The sequence below is a fragment of the Pelophylax lessonae genome (assembly GCF_965119305.1).
Source record: "Pelophylax lessonae genome assembly, chromosome: 1".
Taxonomy (NCBI): Eukaryota; Metazoa; Chordata; class Amphibia; order Anura; family Ranidae; genus Pelophylax; species Pelophylax lessonae.
This window is the reverse complement of record NC_138768.1, coordinates 265,801,401-265,814,251: the sequence shown is the minus strand read 5'-3', so window position 1 is coordinate 265,814,251 and position 12,851 is coordinate 265,801,401.

Genomic DNA, 12,851 nt, shown 5'->3' with positions numbered 1-12,851 from the left:
TTTCTGAACGCTCTAGAGCTGCTTTGGCAACTCTTTAGGATTGAATATTGTTTTGCGTATAGATATCTATATTGTATAATCGGGCAGACGTTTATTGATACAAAACTGCTACCTAATCCAGGTGATATTTTTATTTCATGAAGTGATATAGTCAAATTTTTCACTCCTTGGAAAAGGGTGTATGCTTTCTAAGGTATAGGTTTAAAAGTTTATTATTTCAAAAATGATTAATAAAAGATTCATTAATTTATTAGGTAGGTACACAGTTATGTGATGAAGCATTTATCCAGAGTAACTTAATTCACAGGATTATACCTTTTCTTTATATGTGGACATCATTGTAGGTATACATTCATGGTCTTGAAGCTTTTTCTGCCCCCAGCCCCCTTGTTAGTCTAAGGCTGGCCATAGACAGTGTGATTTTCTTTCCTGAAACTCCACTCCAGAGTATAAAGGGGAATCCCTCCAGCGGATCCATTGTGGTCTACCGGCGAGAACACAGTGATTATTGCTAGCAGCTATAAATGCTACTAGCGATAATTGCATGTAAAATCCGACAGGCTGGTTGTACCCAAGTTGATTGGTGAACTTGGGTACATTCAGCCTGTCCATACATGGTTCAATTCCCGGCCGGCTTTACTCACCTGTCCCCGATTGAGTGGAATATCACTGATCAAGCCCCACAGCCACTTATCAACTTCTTTTGAGCCAAAGAATGTGCATACGTTGTGCACTCTCCTTTTAATCCTATAGCACAGGGGTCTTCAAACTATGACCCACCGGTTATTCAGAAACTACAATTCCCATCATGCCTAGTCATGTCTGTGAATGCCAAGAGTTTTACAAAGCCTCATGGGACACGTAGTTCTGCAACAGCTGGAGGCCGTAGTTTGGAGATCACTGCTATAGAGCGTTCTTTCTCTGTGCTCTGCATACAAGCTTTTTGTAGGTTTGACTGGAGAGTGCACAAGGTATGTACAGGCCCAGATTAGAAGATTGACAAGCATCTTTGCAAATTTTATCCACAATCTCTCGCTGGATGAAAAAGAGGTGAGTATTAAACTGTTAGAAGGGCTGAGGGCAGGAAAAGGTACAATCCAAGTGCAACTGCACAAAATGTCTGCTGTCATGCAGGTTGCCTTGCAGTTTGCTCTTTATGTGTGTACGTTTCGTTGTCCTCTTGTACAGAATAGAGTTGTGGCTGTAAATACAGTTATAGTTTGTTCACTGCACGGGAACATGCCACTTGGTAAATGTAGTATTGTACAAGTGTGTACACACCCTTCGAGCTGGCTAAAGTGTAGCAACCCATGACAACTACTCATCAGCAATTAGAATAATTAAATATTTCAGTGGTTGCTATGGGTTAGTGCACTTTGCCCTGTTAATAAAAGGTTATCATGTTCAGTTCATGTTCTGCGCAGATATCTCTATATTTAAATAGACTGTGTCATGACATTTAGCTGGTTGGACAGCTAGCGACCCTTCTTCTGCTGAGGAACTATATATTTTACAATGCCTTGTCATGGTGGGGCTTGTAGTTTAACGGCAGGAGAGCTGTAAGTGCCCAGCTGAGATGATATAAAAAGATCTGTTTCAGGATATCTGTTAGATTCCGTGAGCACGAAAACATTGCAGCTTTTCAAAATGTTTCTTTAATGTTGGTACTGTCTATCCATATTGTACACTAGAGAAGTCAGAGTGCATTTCTGAAGATATTTCACATTTTGTGTGCTGAAAATCAACAAAGAGATGCTGGTTCATGATTTTAATGAATTAAAATCACTGTTCAAGTCTGTGTTGGGAATCTTAATAGTGTTCTTTATTTTACTTTGTACAGTAGCTTAAAATAGCATGTGTAATATGGAAAACCATTTTGTAAAGTTCACAGTTCATTCTATTAATAGCACATTGATATTGTATATCATGAACTAGCTCAGCGTACAATGATACTCTTCTGCAGTTTTATCCTTTTTTTCTAGTGTCAGAATTGCTTAATGCAGTTTCCATCAATAAACTTACACAGGAAACATGGTGTGCACAGGAAAAATTCTTCCCAACAGCAGCCTTACCTTAAAAGCATTTCATTCCTTCAAACGTGTGTTGTGATGATGGATGGTATTGCTAACTGATGTGTCAGTTAAGGTTACAGTGAAGTGTTCATTATGTGCAAGAGCTACTGATAACTTTTCTCAACTTTTACTTGTGTAAAAGGTTTTTGCCTTGACATGTTTGTGACGTCTATGTTTCTGCTGTGCAGCCATGTGTGATGTTAGCTGAGGCGCCAGAATGACTGTTGTATCCCTCCATGGAATACCTAGACTGGAAGTCGGTTGTATTTCGGTAGATGCTACTTTTGTACTCTACTGTATTTATTTTGAGTATAGTCTTCTCTGATGATCTTTTAACACATTATGCATACCAAAAAAAAAGCTATTTATAATTATACAGTTTGTAATGTGCTCAGTTGCCTTGGAAATGTCCTAGAACAAATACAGGGGCAGCCATTGCTGAACTTCTGAAATCATATTTGCTTAGCTGTCATACTTAGTGGAGCGCAGCAATGTCTGCTCATATTTTATTTTATTTTTCCCCTCTTGACCAGTGTTCATTAAAGTGATCTTCTGGCTGCCACCTACCTTTCCTGCAGCTCAGTTGAAAGATCTACAAGTTGATGTCTCCTTCAGAAACTACACTTCCAGGAATGTCAACCTACTCAATCCCTACGATGCTCAGTGTTTCCTCCCTCTAAACCCTGTTTTCACTACAGTGTCCTGTAGAGGTACATGGCTTGGTGGGTGGAACCACTGAGTTTTTTGTGTTAAGCATAATACACATGCACTGAAATTAATGGCTGTTCAACTGAAACTGGTATTCTGTTGAATAGTAATACTGGAAAACCAGCATTAAATGTCAGCAAGCGCTGATTGGTGTATTCTAATTGGGGGTTGTCCCCCTCCCACCACCCCCCTGTCAGAATAGAATAGTGGGGGGGGGGATCCCTGCCTCAACATCCCTTAATTCAATCTGGGGGGTGTGTGTATATGTATGTGTGTGTGTGCGTGTGTGTGTATGTATATATATATATATATATATATATATACACACCAACTTTTAGACAGGCATCTGACAGTCCCTAAGGCCCCTTTCACACCTGTATGACCTGAAAGTCCCATGACTTGAAGCAATGTCTATGTCATCTTGAGGTCTATGGACCTCAAGTCACATCGAAGCCGAACCATAGTAGTGCAGGGACTACCTTGACGTCACTGCGACTTGAATTTGCACAGATATGAATGGTACTCATTGGAAATCATGTGGTATACCGGTCATGCAACTTTGCAGTCCCAAGCCGCAGAACAAGCTGCACAAGTATTAAAGGGGCTTTAAAAATACTTCAGCCAGCTGTTTCCCTTCAGTGGGTCAGTGTTCGGCAGCAGTAGAGTTAAGTCTTCATATCCTATACATCTCATTTTATCATCACTTTCAGTTTGGGGACAGGGTTGCTTTGAAAGCAAAATCAGACCTCTGTTTAGTAGAGCCTCTCCCCCATGTAAAAATATTAGGCAATAAATGAACAAATATCAGGAGTAAATAGGAAAACGTTACTAACCTTGCACCTGGTTTCCTGGGCACTACAATAAATTCTCTCACTCAGCTGAGGTTCCCAAAACATGGGAGAATGTTCCTGTGCAGTCAAGGAGGCCATTTTTGTAAAATTTGACATCCCTGGGATTCCTACAGATGGAGGTCATTTGCACTAGCATGCCAGAAGATGGGTGTATAGTTATTCATTTTCTTTTCTCATTTGTTCATTGACTGACACCACTCCTGTCATTCTTGACCATTGGGTTATACTGCCCCTTACAGGAGTAGGACACTAGGCAGAAAAAACTTCTGGCTACACCCATGGGCAGTCCCAGGAGGTTTACTCCCTCTGCCTGTTACAGAATGGCTGCATCTGCTGCGACCATTTTCAGATGGATCAGGCAGACGGTGGTTCAGGCTTATCCACTGAAGGGTCAGGTTCCTCCTTTCCCAGTGAAGGCGCATTCTACTAGAGCACTGAGTGCCTCTTGGGCTTTTCACCATCAAACATCTGTGATGCTAGTGTGCAAGGCAGTGACTTGGTCATCTGTGCATACGTTCACAAAATTCTACAAAATTGATGTGTTGGCATCTTCGGATGCTTCTTTTGGCCGCAAGGTTTTGCACGCTGCTGTTTAACGAGAATACGGGTTTGTTCTCTTTGGGGGGTGTTTTTCTTGGTGAGCTCCAGTTGTTCCTGGTTGAGCTCCATATTACCTGGTTGGCTATGTTTAGCCTTTGGGGAGTTACTTTCTTTTTTGCGTTGTTTTTCCCACCCTCATGAAAATACTGCTTTGGGACATTCCAGTGGTCTAAGAAGATATGGATAAAGGATTTTACGGCAAGTACAAAAATCCAGTTTTTCATACATGGGCGCCCCGGACACGTGCATTTATGTTCGTACATGCGTACGTGTGTGGGGGCCTCAAAAAAAGTTAGGGGGATTTTATGTGCGTTTGTTTCGTTCATTGACAAAGCTGCATATCTTTTTTGACTCTTGGGTTATGCTGCTCTTCCTAGGAGTAGGACACTAGGTGGAAAAGAGTTTAGAGTTTGACTACGCACATAGGGCAGTCCCAGGGGGTATACTCCCACTTCCTGCTCTAGCTCTTCAGTTTTTTTCTGCCTAGTCTGAAGTAAGGACCTAGTTCCTTGCTGGGATCTTTGGTCCTGGCAACATTTTTTAGATAGAACATTTTTTTCCCCCTGGTTTTTTTCCTGTGAGATCTACTATGAACTGCCGGATTGGCCGACGAGCTGGATAATTTAGATCCAGTGGTCACCCCAGTCTGGCCAGCATGCGCACAGGCCTCAGCTCCATGCTAGGTCAGCTGCGACATAGCCCCACTGGACGGCGGCTGGCCCTGTGAGTTAAATGTCTCGCAAGGTCGCATACGACCTGGGCTGAGTCGCAGTGTTCCTCCTGGCCGACAGCCCCCCGTTTTGTTGGAGAGGAGGATGTGTCTGGAGCGGTGCCCACCTGGTTCCCCGTATGGTGAGTAGCTGTTCCCCCCCCCCTCTGCCCCTTGAGGGTTTTGGGGTGGACGTTGGTCCCCTTCTTAGGATGGTCGGACCCCTGGGTTCCCCTCCTTCCCGCAGGCGTCCCACAGCCTGCCCCCCCCCCCCACACTCCACATATACTGGGGCTGTTGGATGGTCTGGTCACTGGCCTGGGATTTGGGCAGAGTGCTAACTGGTGATGGGGGCCGGGGGGTTGCGCGGCCGGCAACCGGACGATCGACTGTGCGAGGGGGAGGTTTGTACCTGGCGGGGGTGCCTGCCTGGGCCCCCCCGTTCTGCCTGGATCTTTCCTTGAGGCCTAATCTCCCAATTCTGGGTCCCTGTGTGCCTCGTGTTGCCGTCATTTTGTTGCAGCCTGTGTTTTCCTATACACGGAACCCGATATTTTTGTTTAGCCTGGCTGCCATTTTGTTGTGGTGGTTGTGTGTGGTTTGCCATTGCAAATAGCAGTGACCATGACAGTGAAGCCCTGTGGGTGGCCATTTCAGCGTGGGAGCCCTTTCTTATCCCCTGGTGTTGACTCCTGGATCATTTAGCTTCCTGATCACCGCACGTGTAGTGCAGATTCTCCTGGTGGTTGCAGGTGCCTGTGTCAGTGGGTGGGGAGTCTGGTGGGGTCCTCTCCCTCTCTGCTGAGGATTGCTCTGTGCCTTGTGCCTGGCGACCGGGTGGTGCTGCCAGCCCAGTGGGGGTTGTCCCTTAGCAGTGTATTACACTTTTTTGTGGGGTCCCCCTAGTGACTCATGGAGTCTTTGGAGCACATCTCGCCACCTGATCCCCTCTGAGGCTGTGGGGCCCTTTGGGTCCCAACCAACCATCCATGCACTGACGGCAGTCCTGGAGTTCCTTGTGTCCTGGGTGGAAGAGGCTTGCGGGCAACGAGCTAGCAAAAAGCGCCCCCCGCTTTCCCCTGCCTCATCTATCTCCTCAGATCCTGAATCTGATTCAGCCACCGCGGACGTGGGGCACCCTTGTGGGCGACCGCGCGCCTGGAATCCTCTGATGGTGAGGATGATTTATCATCGTCTGCGTCTGCGCATGAAAAGGCTTTGGTAGATGCACTGATTATATCTGCGTGAGACCCTGAAGATGGAGGCACTCACAAGCCATCCAAAGCGGCAAAGGTGTTTTCTTTACCTGCCTATTTTGACAGAATTGTCGCTAAAGAGTGGGGGCGACCAAAGCGTCCCCATGGGGTTCCTAAGCGCTTTACTAGGCATTACCCCTACGAGGAGTCCCTTCTTAAGAAGTGGACTTTCCCACCGTTTGTGAACCCTCTGGTTTCCAGGTTAAACAAGGCAATCATGATTCCGGTTGAGTCCCTGGCCTTTAAGGACCTGGCTGACCAGAAGGTGGAGGCTGTGGCCCGCACTATGTACACCTTAGCTGGTTGGGCAATGATGCCGGTATTTACCATTGCCCTGGTGTCACAAACACTGACCAAGGGGTTAAGCTGCTACGCTGTGACATTGAGGGAGACCAGCTCCCCCTGCCTTTGCGGAGCTGGCGGACCAGCTGGTCCAGGGGCTGCAGTTTATCTGTGATGCGGCTCCTCTGATGGCTCGCCTCTCTGTGTTGGCGGTGTTCCTTCGGCATATCTTTTGGCTCAAATGCTGGTCTGTGGACCAGACTTCTAAAAAGGCCTTGACTGATCTTCCCTTTCAAGGAGATCGCCTGTTTGGAGCTACCCTGGATGACATTATTAAAGGTCTCACGGGGGAAGAGTACCTTTTTTCTGCAGGCTACTAAGGGCAAGGAACCGAGAGTCGGGCTTCTCCAGACCCGTGGACAAGGCTCCTTCTGCATGAAGGTGCGCCCTCACCCATATTGGGGGTGGGGGGGGGGCGGCTTTGCTGGTTTCCGGACCAGTGGACTTCCCTGGTACAAGACAAGTGGGTCCACAAAGTCATTCAGGCCGGCTACAAGATCGGGTTGCGCTCTTGTCCCCCAGCATGGTTTTTTTTTTTTTCTTCCAACCTGCGCCTGTCCCCAGACCGGTTACAGGGTCTGTTTGGGGGCGGTACAAGACCTGTTCCTTCAAGGGGTTATTGTCCCGGTTCAGACTTTTGTCCATTTTCAGGGTTTTTACTCAAACCTGTTCACAGTCCCCAGGAAGGAGGGCAAAGTGCGTCCAATCCCGGACCTCAAGGCACTAAACTGATTTGTGTGGTTATAGAAGTTCAGAATGGAGTCCATTCAAACGGTGGTGGCATCCCTGTGTCATGGGGATTTCCTCGCCTCTATAGATATCAAGGATGCCTATCTTCACTTTCCAATATGTGCCAGTCACCAGTGTTTCTCTTACGTCCTCCGACAGTCGCCGCCGCCTCTAAGTCATCACTGTTGGTATTGACTTCCGCTCCGCAGGAGTAGCTAGGCATAAAGACTTAGTCAAAAGAACAAAGGCGTTTGCATATACACACCCATGGGGGCTTTTACCATCTAGTCAATACCCCCCTGCATGACCACTCCCAACTTAGTTTCTTTCTGCCTAGCGTCAGGAGTAGTTAGGATTCCCTGTGCTGAGGCTACAGTCTCAGCCTAACTTTTATTTGATTTTCTTTGAAAATGTCAGTTTTTTCTTACTTTACTAGCTGTTTATTTTGTCAGCTTTTAGTTGTTAGAGGTCTTCCAAATGCTGTGTGCGAAGTGGGGATCCCCGGACGTGGATCTGTTCGCATCTCGGTTAAATCAAAAGGTGGAAAGGTTCGTGGCAAGAATGCGCGATCCTCTGGCAGACGCCTCGGATGCGTTGGTGGCCCCTTGGCATTAGTATCGTCTGATGTATGCCTTTCCCCCGATCCAGTTACTATCCAGGTTCCTACGCAGGTTTGCCTCGGAACCGCACCTGGTGATTCTGGTGGTGCCGGACTGGCAACGCTGGTCCTGGTACACAGACGTTGTTCACCTGGCAGTGGCGCCTCCGTGGCGGCTGCCAATGCGGGAAGATCTCCTGTCTCAGGGTCCGATCTTCCATCCTGCTTTACAGTCGCTGGCTTTAACGGCCTGGCTGTTGAGACCCAGGTCCTGAGGGACAGGGGTCTCTCCCCTGAGGTCATCCCTACCCTTGTTAAGGCTAGGAAGACCTCCTCTGGTAAAATCTATTACTGTACTTGGAAGGCCTATTTTGCCTGGTGTGAGTCCAGGGGGTTCTCTCCTCGCTCGTACTCGGTGTCAAGAGTGCTGGCCTTCCTCCAGTCTGGGGTGGACCAGCGCCTGGCGCTGGCCACGATAAAAGGCCAGGTGTCCGCACTGGTTGTTCTTTTCCAACGCCCTGTGGCGTCTCATTCCCTGGTTCGCACCTTCATTCAAGGTGTGTGACATTTGGCTCCTCCCAGGAAGGAGCCTCTACCTCCATGGGACTTGAACTTGGTTCTGTCCATGTTACAGAGTGCTCCGTTTGAAAACATACGGAAAATATCATTGTCTCTGCTGTCCAAGAAGGTTGTCTTTTTGGTGGCGATCACTTCGGCTCGCAGAGTGTCGGAACTGGCGGCGTTGTTTTGCCGTTCCCCGTACTTGGTGATTCACAAGGATAAGGTGGTTTTGCGTCCGCAACCCTCCTTCCTTCCTAAGGTGATTTCTGAGTTCCACATTAATGAGGACATTGTCCTGCCTTCGCTTTGCACGGAGCCTAAGCATCCGAAGGGGATTGCTCTGCATTCCCTGGATGTTGTCAGGGCGATCAGGGTTTACCTGTCCTCCACGGAATCCTTTCGGAAGACGGATTCCCTCTTTGTCCTTCCTGAGGAACCTCGGAAGGGCATGGCTGCGTCTGCAGCGACTATTGCCAAATGGATCAGACACACCATTGAACAAGCTTATGCTTTGAAGGAACGGGTTCCACCCTTCCCTGTTAATGCGCACTCTACCAGATCTGTGAGTGCGTCCTGGGCCTATTGGCATCGGGCCTCGGTGGCCCAGGTGTGCAAAGCTGCGACTTGGTCGTCGGTGCACACTTTTTCCAAATTCTACAAAGTAGATGTTCTGGCATCAGCTGATGCCTCCTTTGGCCGCAAGGTTCTCAGTGCGGCAGTGCCATGAAGGACCCTTGTTTTTTTATATGGGTCCTTGGCTGTTAGTGTTTGCTTTCCTGGGCTGTTGCTCCTGTTGAGCATTGTTTTTTCTGTTGCCCAGCAGGATCTCTTACGGTGCATGTAAGATTCCTTTCTCGGATGTTGGTACTGTGTTGCCTTTTCTACAGTTGCGTCTCCCACCCCTCATGTTTATACTGCTTTGGGACATCCCAACAGTGATGACTTAGAGGCGGTGGCGACTGAGAAACGTAAGAGAAAACTGAATTTTTGTAAAATCTTACCTGTAAAATTCCTTTCTCTGAGTCCTCCCACAGTCACCGCCCCCGCCCCTCTTTTGGGGTTATGTTCTTATTACCTACTGCTATGCTACCAAACTGAGTTGGGAGTGGTAATGCAGGGGGGTATTGACTAGATGGGACAGCCCCCATGGGTGTGTATATGCAAACGCCTTTGTTCTTTTGATTTGTCTTTATGCCTAGCTACTCCTGCGGAGCGGAAGTCAATACCAACAGTGATGCCTTAGAGGCGGTGGCGACTGTCGGAGGACTCAGAAAAAGGAATTTTACAGGTAAGATTTTGCAAAAATTCAGTTTTTTTTCCACTTTGCTGTGGAAGAGGAGCATTATCAGTTTGTGGCGTTACCCTTTGGTCTCGCCTCCATTCCTCGGGTTTTCACAAAAGTGTTGGCTGCGGTGCTAGCCTTGCTATGCCAATGGGGGTTTGCGGTACTGGGCTACTTGACAAACTTTCTGCGAGCGGAGTCTCCCTCTGCTCTGGTGGTGAACTCGGAGATCACAATACAAACTCAACAGGAGTTGGGCTGGCTTCTTCAGAAGTCTGCCCTGGTTCCGTCCACAAAGCTGGACTATTTGGGCCTGATTCTGGACTCAGCCAGAGCCAGAGTGCTCCTTCCTCTGGACAAAGTCCAGAAATTGCAGACTGCAATTCGCCTCCTGCTGTCCAACAAATGGTCATCCCTCCGGACTTGCATGCGGGTGCTGGGCCTGATAGTATCTACCATCGCGGCTGTTCCGTTTGCACAGTTCCATACGAGTTCCCTGCAAAGGGAGATTCTGACCAAGTGGGACAAGACTCCGCAGTCTCTGGACAATCTGATCCAGCTGAGTCGGGGAACAATGGAGTCCCTGAAATGGTGGCTTCTGGCGCTTTGGCTGGGAAAATCCTTCCTTCCCCTTGTATTGGACAGTGGTTATCACAGATGCCAGCCTGTCTGGCGGGGGATGCGTAAGCTGCAAATATTCTGCTCAGGGGATCTGGAAGACTCCAGACTCCCGATCAATGTCTTTGAACTCCGAGCGATCAGACTGTGTCTGGATCATTAGATATAAGTCTTCAGGGTTGGCCAGTGCACATCAGCCGTGGCTTATGTCAATCACAAAGGGGGAAAAAGAAGTGTACTGGTGGCTCTGGAGGTAGCTGGCATTCTAATGTGGGCAGAACGGTTCGTTCCAGCCCTCTCCATCTTACACATTCCCGGGATGTAAAATTGGCAGGCAGGCGTTGGACCACGGGAAGGGGTTTCATCACCTGTGTCTCCGGTGGGACACCCCCGAGGTGGATATGTTGGCATCTCGGATCAACAGAAAGGTGTAGAGGTTTGTGGCTCAGTCAAGGGATCCACTGGTGGACGCCACAGACGTTCTGGGGGTCAGTATCATCTGATCTATGCCTTCCCTCCTCTCAAGCTTCTGCCCAGACTCCTACGCAGGATCAAGGCAGAAGGGATTCCGGTCATCTTCGTGGCCCTGGACTGGCCTCGCCTCGCCGGGTTTGGTATGCCGATATTCCTTGGAAGCTTTCTCTCAGGGAGGATCTGCTGTCCCAAGGACTGATCTTCCATCCTGCTTTACAGTCGCTGGCTTTGATGGCTTGGCTGTTGAACGCCAGGCGCCAAAGGATAGAGGTTTGTCTGAGTCGGTGATTCCTACGTTGTTAGAAGCTAGGAAATCTACTTTGAGGAAGATCTACCATCATACATTGCGTGGTGTGAGTCTTTTGGGGTTCATCCTCGCGCCTTCTCGTGGCTTGGATATTAACCTTCCCTCAATGGGGGATTGAACAGAAATTTACCTTGAATACCATCAAGGGCCAGGTATCAGCTTCAACTGTCTTTTTCAAATGCAAACATTCAAAAAAAATCGCAGCTAATTCACAAATAATGCAAATAAAACCTACCTATCCCTTGAGAAAGTCACGTGTATAGAGCAGGCCAGCATCCTAAGGTGGTCTCTGACTTTCATTTGAATGAAGACATTGTGTTGCCTTCCCTGTGTCCCAGGCCTAAACATCCAAAGGAAGTTGCGTTGCATGTGGTCCAGGCAATTAAGGTGTACCTGGAAGCTATGTAGTCTTTCAGGAAGTCAGACTCTTTGTGCTCACGGATGGATCTCGCAAAGGGATGTCCGCTTCCTCTGCGACCATTTTCAGATGGATTAGGGGTCAGGTTCCTCCTTTCCCTGTCAAGGCACACTCTACTAGGGCGCTTGGTTCCTCCTGGGCCTTCCCTCATCAAGCGTCAGTGACGCAGGTTTGTTTGCAAGGTGGCCACCTGGTCGTTGGTGCACACTTTTACAAAGTTTTGTAAAGTGGAAGTATTAGCATCTGCGGATGCTTCCTTTGGTCGCAAGGTTTTGCAGGCTGCTGTTTAAGAGGACCTGATCCTCTTTGAGGGTGTATTGTTTTTTTTCAGGTGGGCTTCATTTGTTTTGGTTGAGCCCCTGTTGCCTGGTTGGCTAATGTTTAGCCTTGGGCATTTTTTTTTGCGTTTTTCCCACCTCTCATGTTTAACACTGCTTTGGGACATCCCGATGGTCAAGAATGACTAGAGCTGTGTCCCATCAATGACTGAAAGAGAAAATTGTATTTTTGACTTACTGTAAAATCCATTTCTCTGATGTTCATTGACGGACACAGCACCCTCTCCTCTGTGGAGTTATAATTCTCCTGACACTGCTTGTAACAAAACTGAGTGACTATAGCAGGGAGAGGGAGTATACCCCCTGGGACTGCCCATGGGTGAAGCCAGAAGTTTTTTCTGCCTAGTGTCCTACTCCTGTAGGGGGCAGTATAACCCAATGGTCAAGAATGACAGGCGCTGTGTCCGTCAATGAACATCAGAGAAATGGATTTTTACAGTAAGTCAAAAATCCCATTTTTTTTTTCTCCCATTGTCTTTTTTGCTTGCATTTTTTCCCCAAGTGTTTTTACATATAGGGGAAGGGGGGCTTTACCTAATAGCAATAATTTACTTTTTTAATGCAAGGTCCATTTTTAAGGCATAAATAAACCACACTGAAATCATGTGGTTAGAAATTCTTAAATCTGCTGGACAAATTTTTGTGTGGCTAATGTTCATTAAAAGGGAACCTGTCTGGATAAAAGTAAAGCTGTCAACAAATTGATTTATGATGATACAGAGCTCTGAGCTTGTCATCACTACTTACTAATATCTGACCTAGAGACTCTGTGAGGGGGCTTTTGTAGGTCTGAGATTCAGCAATGAAGATGTCAGGATGATAGCCTTGGAGCTTATTCCTTCAAATGCAGTGCCAGCCCTGTATTTCCTGCATTGTTCTTTGAATGTACTTTGGAAGCATTGAACAACTCATTAGGACACGTTACTATGTGCTCTCAGGAAGCTGGAGACAGAAGATCTTGGATTAGCCATAATCTTTGATGGCCTGA